Source organism: Phyllobates terribilis, unplaced genomic scaffold (genome assembly GCF_046119375.1).
Source record: "Phyllobates terribilis strain yellow unplaced genomic scaffold, ASM4611937v1 Scaffold_8__6_contigs__length_399053987, whole genome shotgun sequence".
NCBI lineage: Eukaryota > Metazoa > Chordata > Amphibia > Anura > Dendrobatidae > Phyllobates > Phyllobates terribilis.
The window spans coordinates 351,352,281-351,362,135 of NW_027362768.1; the positions used below are offsets into that span (position 1 = coordinate 351,352,281).

The window sequence follows — 9,855 nt, forward strand, 5'->3', positions numbered from 1 at the left end:
GTTGGGGATACATGAGTGCTGCCGGCTGTGGTGAGCTACAGTTCATTAAGGGAACCATGAATGCCAAAATGTACTGTGACATCCTGAAGCAGAGCATGATTCCCTCACTTCGGAAGCTGGGCCAAAGCGCAGTATTCCAACATGATAATGACCCCAAACATACTTCCAAGATGACCACTGCCTTGCTAAAGAAACTGACGGTAAAGGTGCTGGACTAGCCAAGCATGTGTCCAGACCGAAACCCTGTTGAACATTTGTGGGGCATCCTCAAACAGAAGGTGGAGGAGTGCAAAGTCTCTAACATCCACCAGCTCCGTGATGTCATCATGGAGGAGTGGAAGAGGATTCCAGTGGCAACCTGTGAAGCTCTAGTGACCTGCATGCCCAAGAGAGTTAAGGCACTGCTTGAAAATAATGGTGGCCACGAATCATCTATTTAATTCTCTTCCTCTTGTCGGAACTAATCCTCACCTTTAGCTCTACTCAACTGGCACTTCTGTTTGATTTCTAATTTTTGATCTTCCTGTAATATCTTATTTCCAGATGTTGTTCCACCATTGTTGTATCTCTGATTTGTCTTTACTTTTTTGATTCATGATAAATAAATAATTTAAATCAAAACGAAAATAATGGTGGCCACACAAAGTTTTGACACTATGAGCACAATTTGGCCATTTTCAAGTAGGGGTGTACTCACTTTTGTTGCCAGTGGCTTAGACATTAATGGTTGTGTGAGTTATTTAGAGGGCACACCAAATTTACAAGCTGTACACTGACTATTTTACATTGTATCAAAGTGTCATATCTTCAGTGTTGTCCCATGAAAATATATAATAAAATATTTACAAAAATGTGAGGGGTGTACTCACTTTTGTGATATACTGTATCCCCAAAGATCAACGGCTGTAAGCTATTCTAGAGCCTGATCTGCATTGTCTGGTGATGACTGCTATACATTGACTGGGACTACACACTGGAAATCTGGGAGATGAGACATGGGAGCCAGAATGGGAGATGAGACATGGGGGCAGAATGGGAGATGAGACAAGAAGGTCAGAATGGGAGCTAACACATGGGGGTCAGAATGGGAGCTAACACATGGGGGGGGGGGCAGAATGGAAGCTGAGACAGGGGGAAGAATGGGAGATGAGGCATGGAAGCAGAATGGATGATGATACATGGGGGGCAGAATGGGAGATAACACATGGGGCAAAATGGAGAGGAGACACATGGAGGCTGGATGGAGCAAAAAAATGGGGGCAGAATGTAGAGGAGACATGGAGGCAGAATGGGAGATAAGACATGGGGGGCAGAATGGGAGCTGACACATGGGGGGCAGAATGGGAGCTGACATATGGGGGGCAGAATGGGAGCTGACATATGGGGGGCAGAATGGGAGCTGACATATGGGGGGCAGAATGGGAGCTGACATATGGGGGGCAGAATGGGAGCTGACATATGGGGGGCAGAATGGGAGCTGACATATGGGGGGCAGAATGGGAGCTGACACATGGGGGGCAGAATGGGAGCTGAGAAATGGGGGGCAGAATGGGAGCTGAGAAATGGGGGCAGAATGGAAGCTGAGAATTGGGTTCAAAATGGAAGCTGAGACATGGGGGGCAGAATGGGAGATGACACATGGGGGGCAGAATGGGAGATGACACATGGGGGGCAGAATGGGAGATGACACATGGGGGGCAGAATGGGAGATGACACATGGGGGGCAGAATGGAATATGAGACAAGGGGGGCAGAATGAGAGCTAACACATGGGGGTAGGCAGAATGAGAGCTAACACATGGGGGGAGGCAGAATAGGAGATGACACATGGTTGCAGAATGGGAGCTGAGACATGGGGGGCAGAATGGAAGCTGAGAAATGAAGGCAGAATGGAAGCTGAGACATGGGGGCAGAATGGTAAATGACACATGGGGGGCAGAATGGAAGCTGAGACACGGGGGGCAGAATGGGAGTTGACACATTGGGGGCAGAATGGGAGCTGACACATTGGGGGGCAGAATGGGAGCTGACACATTGGGGGGCAGAATGGAAGCTGAGAAATGGGGGGCAGAATGGGAGATGATACATTGTTGCAGAATGGGAGCTGAGACCTGGGGGGCAGAATGGAAGCTGAGAATTGGGTTCAGAATGGAAGCTGAGACATGGGGGGCAAAATGGGAACTGACACATGCAGGGCAGAATGCGAGCTAACACATGGGGGCCAGAATGGAGAAATATGCAGGGAGAATGAAGTCACATGGGGCCAGGATGGGAGAACATATCAGGGCAAGATGAAGACATATGGGGTCCAGAATGGAGTACATATGGAAGCAGGATGTGGGACATTATTACATTATTACTGTAGGGGCTAATAAAAGGACATTATTACAAGTGTGATGTATTTTATTTTTGAGAATGCTGTTTTCAGTGGGGAGGGGGCACTGTTCCTGTGCAGGGTGGCACTATGTCGCTTTTTTTCTTCATTTGGTGTAGTGTAGAAGTTGGTGAAAAATTAGGGAATGTGCTCTGGAAACTGCTCTAGATAACTATGTGTTATTTTCTGCAGAGACGAGTCCTTGCTGGAAGAAGTGATGGCAGTCTGTGCTGGATGAAGAGGAAAAGCGAAGATGAAGGACTTCAACTAGAGACGTTACCGGTGAGTCAGTGTGTTACCTGTACATTTACACTATGCATTACATACTATACACAGAGCTCCTATATACTGTACTTAAAAAGAGTTTTAGGTAAAATAAGAAATGTTTAATAGGTTAGAGTAGAGTAGGGCCCGGCCAGAAGAATCTCCTTGTCGTGGTGGCAGCTTAAAAAAATCTTTTGGCCAAAACAAAAGCTGCTGGCTATGTAGGTGATCTGGTATTCGATGGAACTGTTAATATGTGATTGGTGAGGACGTGGTGCAGAAAGTGGAGTTTTTCCAAGAGTGAGCGGTGGCACTGTGGAAGGTTCGAGGGGTGCAGCTGGTGTGGAGCCTGGGGTGAAGTCTCAGGGGGGCCCAAAAACTTTGGCTGTATGGGGCCCTAAAATTCCTGGAGGCAGCCCTGCAATGTATTCAGGCAGGTCACATTCTCCTGGCATTCACCAAACCTAGAGCCATCCATCAGATGCAGGGCTGCCACCAGTAATTTGGGGGCCCCATACTGACAAAATTTTTGGGCCCCCTTGAAACTCCAGCCAGGCTCCATCCCAGCTCCACCTCCACCCCAGCTCTGTCTCCATCCCTCAAACGTTCCACAGTCCCACCGCCCACTCCTGGAAAAACTCTACTTTCTGCACCACATCTTCACCAATCACACATTAACATTTCCCATTGAACAGCAGATCACATATATAGCCAGCAGCTTTTGTTTTTGCCAAAAGATATTTTAAGTCACCACCACGGCAAGGAGACTCTTCTGGCCGGGCCATACTCTACGCTAACCTATTAAAAATTTCTTATAATATCCAATATTCTTTTTAGGTATATTTTTATTTATGGGAATGTGTTACATATATTTTTTAAAATGACCAATAATACCACGTATAAGGGACAAATACCATCACACCATGACCAGATCACATAATACCACCACATAGTGACCGAATAATACCACATACAAGGGTCAAATACCACCACACTATGACCAGATCACATATTACCACCACATAGTGACCGAATACTACAATACTGATTATTAATAAAAAAAAGAAAACTAATATTACCATAAGTACCATTATACACAGGAGCTCTGTACAACGTACACAGTGTATAGTGTAAATGTACAGATAACACATTGACTCACCGGTGACATTTCTAGTTGAAGTCCTTCATCTTTGCTTTTCCTCTTCATCCAGCGCAGACTGCCATCACTTCTTCCAGCCAGGACTCGTCTCTGCATAAGATAACACAGTTATCAAGAACAGTTTCCAGAGCACATTCCCCAATTTTTCCCCAGCTTCTACACTGCACAAGATAAAGAAAATAAAGCAACCTAGTGTCGCCTTGCACAGTAACATGACCCCCCTCACAAGGTCTTCATCCTGTCCCCCATGTCTCCATTCCCCCCCCATGTCTCCATTTTGCCTCCATTCTGCCCCCCATGTCTCAAGCTTGCCCCCCATCCTCTCCCCCATGTCTCCATCCCGCTCCCTATGTCTCCATTCTGCCCCCCATGTCTCTATCCTGGCCACAATGTCTCCATCATGCCCCCATGTCTTCATCCTGTCCCCCATGTCTTCATCCTGCCCCCCATGTCTCCATCCTGCCCCCCATGTCTCCATTCTGCCCCCCATGTCTCTATCCTGGCCACAATGTCTCCATCATGCCCCCATGTCTTCATCCTGTCCCCCATGTCTTCATCCTGCCCCCCATGTCTCCATCCCGCTTCCTATGTCTCTATCCTGGCCCCCATGTCTCCATTTTGCCTCCATTCTGTCCCTAATGTCTCCATCAAGCCCCGCCCCCTACACCCCCTGTACAGAGAACAGAGGGCCCCCCGGTTCGCTAATCATGTCGGAGCACTGCCGATATGATTAGTGATGGGCCCTCTGGAGAGCGATCTCCCTGCTCTGCCTGCTGCCGCAGTGGCCTTCTGCCTCCCGTGCGCAGCGCGACACTGCCGGAGCGTGCGCAGGAGGTCAGTCTCAGGGTGATGACGTCATCGCCCTGGGACTGCTTCCTGTGCGCGCTGACGGACCCGGCGTCGCTCCAGGCAGCGGCTGCAGGCCTGCCTCTCATCTCGACGCGTGAGTATGAAAAGCAGGGGCCGGGACGGGGGGAGGGATCGGTGGGAGTGACTGGGAGGACCCCTGGCCGAGGCTGGCAGTAAATACTACTGGGCAGTGGGCATGATTATCATCATGCCCATTGCCTAGCATGTCTTGCTTCCAGCCTCTGGTTACTGGTACTATGCCTAGCAGCATGTACTACCACCAGGGGCTGGCAGGACATGCTGGGTGGGCATGATAGTACCAAGGAGGCTGGTGGAGTGGTAGTCAGTGCTGGCGTCAGCTCCTGGGCAAGTGCCGGGGCCCTGAGCAGGCGGGAGGTCCACTTGCCGTCGGGCTCCCCGCCGGGCTATGGGCGGAGGAGAGCAGTGCCAGCGCCCGCCCTTCTCCCCCGCTTGCTCAGGGCCCCGGCAGCCGGATACTTACCTCTCCCCGTGCCTTCGCAGATCCGCTGTCTTCCTGGTCTGCGCTCCCTGTGACGTCTCAGGTCAGAGGGTGCGGTGACGACTTTCCACTGCGTCCTCCCCTGAGCCATCACAGGCAGCGCAGAGCGGGAAGACGCCGGCAACGCAGGAGTATAGACCTGAGCAGCGGCAGCAGGTGAGGAGGAGGGAGGTGAATATTTGATTTTTTTTTTTTTTTATGTATGGAGGCATGGGGCATTATATGGGCGGGGGTGACAGCCTGCATGGGGCATTATATTGGGGGTGGGTGACATCCTGCATGGGGCTTTATATGGGGGGGTAACAGCATGCATGGGGCATAATATGGGGGGGTAACAGCCTGCATGGGGCATTATATGGGGGGATGACACCCTTCATGGGGCATTATATGGTGGGGTGACAGCCTGCATGTGGCATTATATGGGGTGGGGGTGACAGCATGCATGGGGCATTATATGGGGGTGACATCCTGCATGGGGCATTATATGGGGGGAAGGGACATCCTACATGAGGCATTATAAGGGGGGGTGACATCCTGCATGGGGCATTATATGGGGGGGAGAAGTGACATCCTGCATGGGGCATTATATGGGGGATGGCATCCTGCATGGGGCATTATATGGGGGGGAGTGATATCCTGCATGGGGCATTATATGTGGGGGAGTGACATCTTTCATGGTGCATTATATGATGAGTGACATTCTGCATGGGGCATTATATGGAGGGGAAGGGACATCCTACATGGGTTATTATATGGGGGGGGAAGGGACATCCTGCATAGGGCATTATATGGGGGGGGGAGTGACATCCTGCATGGGGCATTATATGGGGGGAAGTGGCATCCTGCATAGGGCATTATATGGGGGGAAGTGGCATCCTGCAAGGGGCATTATATGGGGGGTGACATCCTGCATGGGACATTATATGGGGGGGGAACAGCCTGCATGGGGCATTATAAGGGGGGGATGGGACAGCCTGCATAGGGCATTATGTGGGGGGAACAGCTTGCATGGAGCTTTATATGGGGGCCAGTATCCTGTATGGAGCCTTATATGGGGGGGCCAGTATCCTGTATGGAGCATTTTATGGGGGCTAGTATACTGTGTGGAGCGTTATATGGGGCCATTATCCTGAATGGAGCGTTATATGGGGGCCAGTATCCTGTATGGAGCATTTTTGGGGGGCCAGTATCCTGTATGGAGCGTTATATGGGGACCAGTGTCCTGTATGGAGGATTTTTTTGGGGGCCAGTATCCTGTATGGAGCGTTATTTGGGGGCCAATATCCTGTATGGAGCATTTTTTGGGGGCCAGTACACTGTGTGGAGCGATTCGCCGGTTTCTGAGCTATTGTAGAATTTAAAATAGATATCACTCATATAATATAAGAAGTGAAATCTTTGCATTGTACTATACTTTTATCTCTCTGCAGTATCTGTGCATCATGAATCGTGGTATGTGTTAAAGGGGCCCACTGAGACTCTTTCGCCCGGGGCCCAGAAAAACCTGGATCCGGCCCTTTGTGGTACTATCATGCTAGTACTACTACCGCCAGTGGCTGGCTGGCAGGACATGCCGGGTGGGCATGATAGTACCACAGAGGCTTGCAGGACATACTAGGCATGAATCATGCTTAGTATGTCCTGCCAGCCTCTGTGTACTATCATGCCCAGCATGTCCTGTCCTGCCAGCCACTGGTGGTACCATCATGCATGCCCCTTGCCCAGCCACTGGTGGTGTGGTACTATCATGCTAGTACGAACACCAGTGGCTGGCTGGCAGGACATGCCATGTGAGCTTGAATGCTAGTACCACAGAGGCTGGCAGTACATACTGGGCAATGGTCATGATAGTACCACCAGTAGACTGACTAGGCGGTCTCCAGGGCTCCATCTCCCCTTCTCGCTGCTGTTAGGATGGGTTAACATTGCGTTTATGCTGTGCGTTACAACGGATCCGTTGTAAATCAGCGCAGACGCAATGTACCGTAGACTTGCATTGCAAAAATAGGCATGCATTTGAAAGTATGCATTATTTGCAACGCGCAGGACAACATGGTCGGCGGCTGGAGGCCAGCTGAGCACTTCTCTGACAACTGTGTTCTAGTGTCATTCTGTGCCTGCTCATCTCTGTCAGCAGGCATATTTGTCTGATCTGATGGCAAAGATGTTGCAGAGCTGGAGACAGAAGATCCGTGGATTACGTCAGGGCGAGGATTTTGTTATTTATTAAAGATGGAGTCCCTACATGTGTTTTGTGTTTTATTTTTATTAAAAAAAAATTTCTGTGGTTGTGGTTTTTTTTTCTGTTTACTAGAAATTCATGGTGGCCATGTCTAGGTTGGCGTGACGCCATGAATTTCAGGCTTAGTGCCAGCTGATAATACAAGGCTGGTACTGACCCCATTATCACCCAGCGTGCCACCCCCACCAGGGCCGTTGTAAGAGCCAGATAAAGTGCCTGGAAATGGCGCTACGATGTATGCGCCAATTACAGGGGTGGCTGCGGGCTGCCGTTTTCAGCGTGGGGGGCCCAGAATGCTGGGCCTTACCATGCTGAGAATCCCACACCCCAGCTGCCTGTTTTTTTTACCAGGCTGGCGATCAAAATATGGCGGGAGCCCACGCATTTTTTTTTAAATTATTTTTTTAAATAATTAAAAAAAAACATTGGGCTTTCCTGACTTTTGATCGCCAGGCAGCTAGAAGTGGCAGCCTGTAGCTGTCTGCTTTATCTGCGCTGAGAATCAAAAATTCTGCGGAGCGCTATGTCATTTTTGCTTTATTATTTATTTATTTTCACACTTCTATATGTGTGACAGGCCCAACAGCTAATCACAGACGCTGACACAGAAAATGGGCGTCTGTGATTGGCTGCTTGAGTAACCTGAAAGCAGCCCATACATAGTACCATACTAGAATGTATGGGCTGATTGTACATTACTCGAACAGCCAATCACAGACGCCCATCCTCTTTGACAGCATCTGTGATTGGCTGTTGGGTCTGTGACATATAGAAGTGTGAAAAGAAATCATTTTTAAAAACATGATGTAGCACTCTGCAGAATTTTTGATTCTCACCGCAGGTAAAGCGGACAGCTACGGCCTGCCACCCCCAGCTGCCTGGCTTTACCTTGGCTGGCGATCAAAAGACAGAGAAGCCGAATATTTGTTTTAAACTTATTTTAAATATTTTTTTTTAGAAAAAGGTGTGTGCTCCTGCCATATGTTGATCGCCAGCCAGATAAAACAAGGCAGCTGGGGGCTGGGATTCTCAGCATGGTAAGGCCCAAGTGTTCTTGGCCCCCCACGCTGAAAATCGCAGCCCGCAGCCACCCTTGAAAATTTCCAGGCGCTTTAGCTGGCTCTTCTAGCGGCCCTGGTGGTGAGTACCCTGGGTAATAATAGGGTTAGTGCCAGGCCAGCTTTGTATTATCAGCTGATACTAAGCCCGGAATTCATGTTGTCACGCCAAATTAGACATGGCCACCATGAATTTCTAGTAAACAGAAAAAAAACACAGAAATTTTTTTTTTATTAAAAATAAAACACGAAACACATTTAGGCTACGTTCATACGCGGCGCAAAAAATCGCTACTGCATGCCGACGTTGCGCTTTTCTCAGCGTGCTTTTCCCAAGGCCATGTTAACATGTAGCCTATGGGGAAATCGTGCCGAAAAAAACGCCAAGAATTGGCATGTCAATTCTTTTTGCACGGCCGCTTTTGCAGTGAAAGCGCCCGCGCAAAAATACCTGGCAAAACGCGGCGTCTGAACGCTTTTAAGTAAAAGCCATAGCTTTTGCTGGAAGCCGTTTCCAGCTTTCTTTGGCACTGCTTTTACGCGAGCGCTCTAAAACGCCGCATAAAAGCAGGAATATGCGGCTATTACTCCGCGTGGGAACGTAGCCTAAGGGACTCTATCTTTAATATAAAAAAAAAATCCTCGCTCTGACGTAATCCATGGGTCTTCTGTCTTCAGCTCTGCTACATCTTTGCCATCAGACAAATATGTCTGCTGACAAATGAGCAGGCACAGAATGACACTGGAGCACTGTTACTGTGTAGTGCGGCACTATGTTGCTTTTTTGTCATTTCATGCAGTGTAGAAATCTTGGGAAAAGTGTGGATTGTGCTCTGGAAGTGATCAGTTATAGCTAACTATGTTATTTTCTGCATAGATAAGTCCTGCATAGAAGATGTGATATATCGGTCTGCGGCAGATAAAGAACTTCACCTAGAGACATCACTGGTGAGTATGTGTATTACCTATACACACACACTGACACTATATACAGAGCTTCTGTGTATAATGTCACTGGTGATGACTGTATAACCTGTACACTATATACAGAGCTCCTGTGTATAATGTCACTGGTGATCACTGTATAACCTGTACACTGACCCAATATACAGAGCTTTTTTACATTTTTATTATTTTAGCATTATTTGTCACTATGTGGTAGCATTATGTGCTTTGGTCATGACATGACGATATTTGTCCCTTGTATGTGGCATTATTCAGTCACTATGTGGTGGTAATATGTGGTCTCATGGTGTGTCAGTATTTATACCTTGTATCTGGTAGCATTTGATCACTATGTGGTGGTATTATGTGCTTTGGTCATGGTGTGGCGGTATTTGTGCCTTGTATGTGGCATTATTTGGGCACTATGTGGTGGTAATATGTGATC

At 48.6% G+C, this 9,855-nt stretch overlaps 1 long non-coding RNA gene across 1 annotated transcript in view; it reads left to right on the top strand.

The window, feature by feature from the left end:
• LOC141156560 (uncharacterized) overlaps positions 1-9,414 on the top strand; it is a 63,327-nt gene extending 53,913 nt beyond the window's left edge. Inside the window, exon 4 of the long non-coding RNA XR_012247672.1 lies at positions 9,343-9,414. This is a non-coding gene — a long non-coding RNA (uncharacterized lncRNA). The remainder of the gene's footprint in view (positions 1-9,342) is intronic.
• Positions 9,415-9,855: the final 441 nt, after the last annotated feature.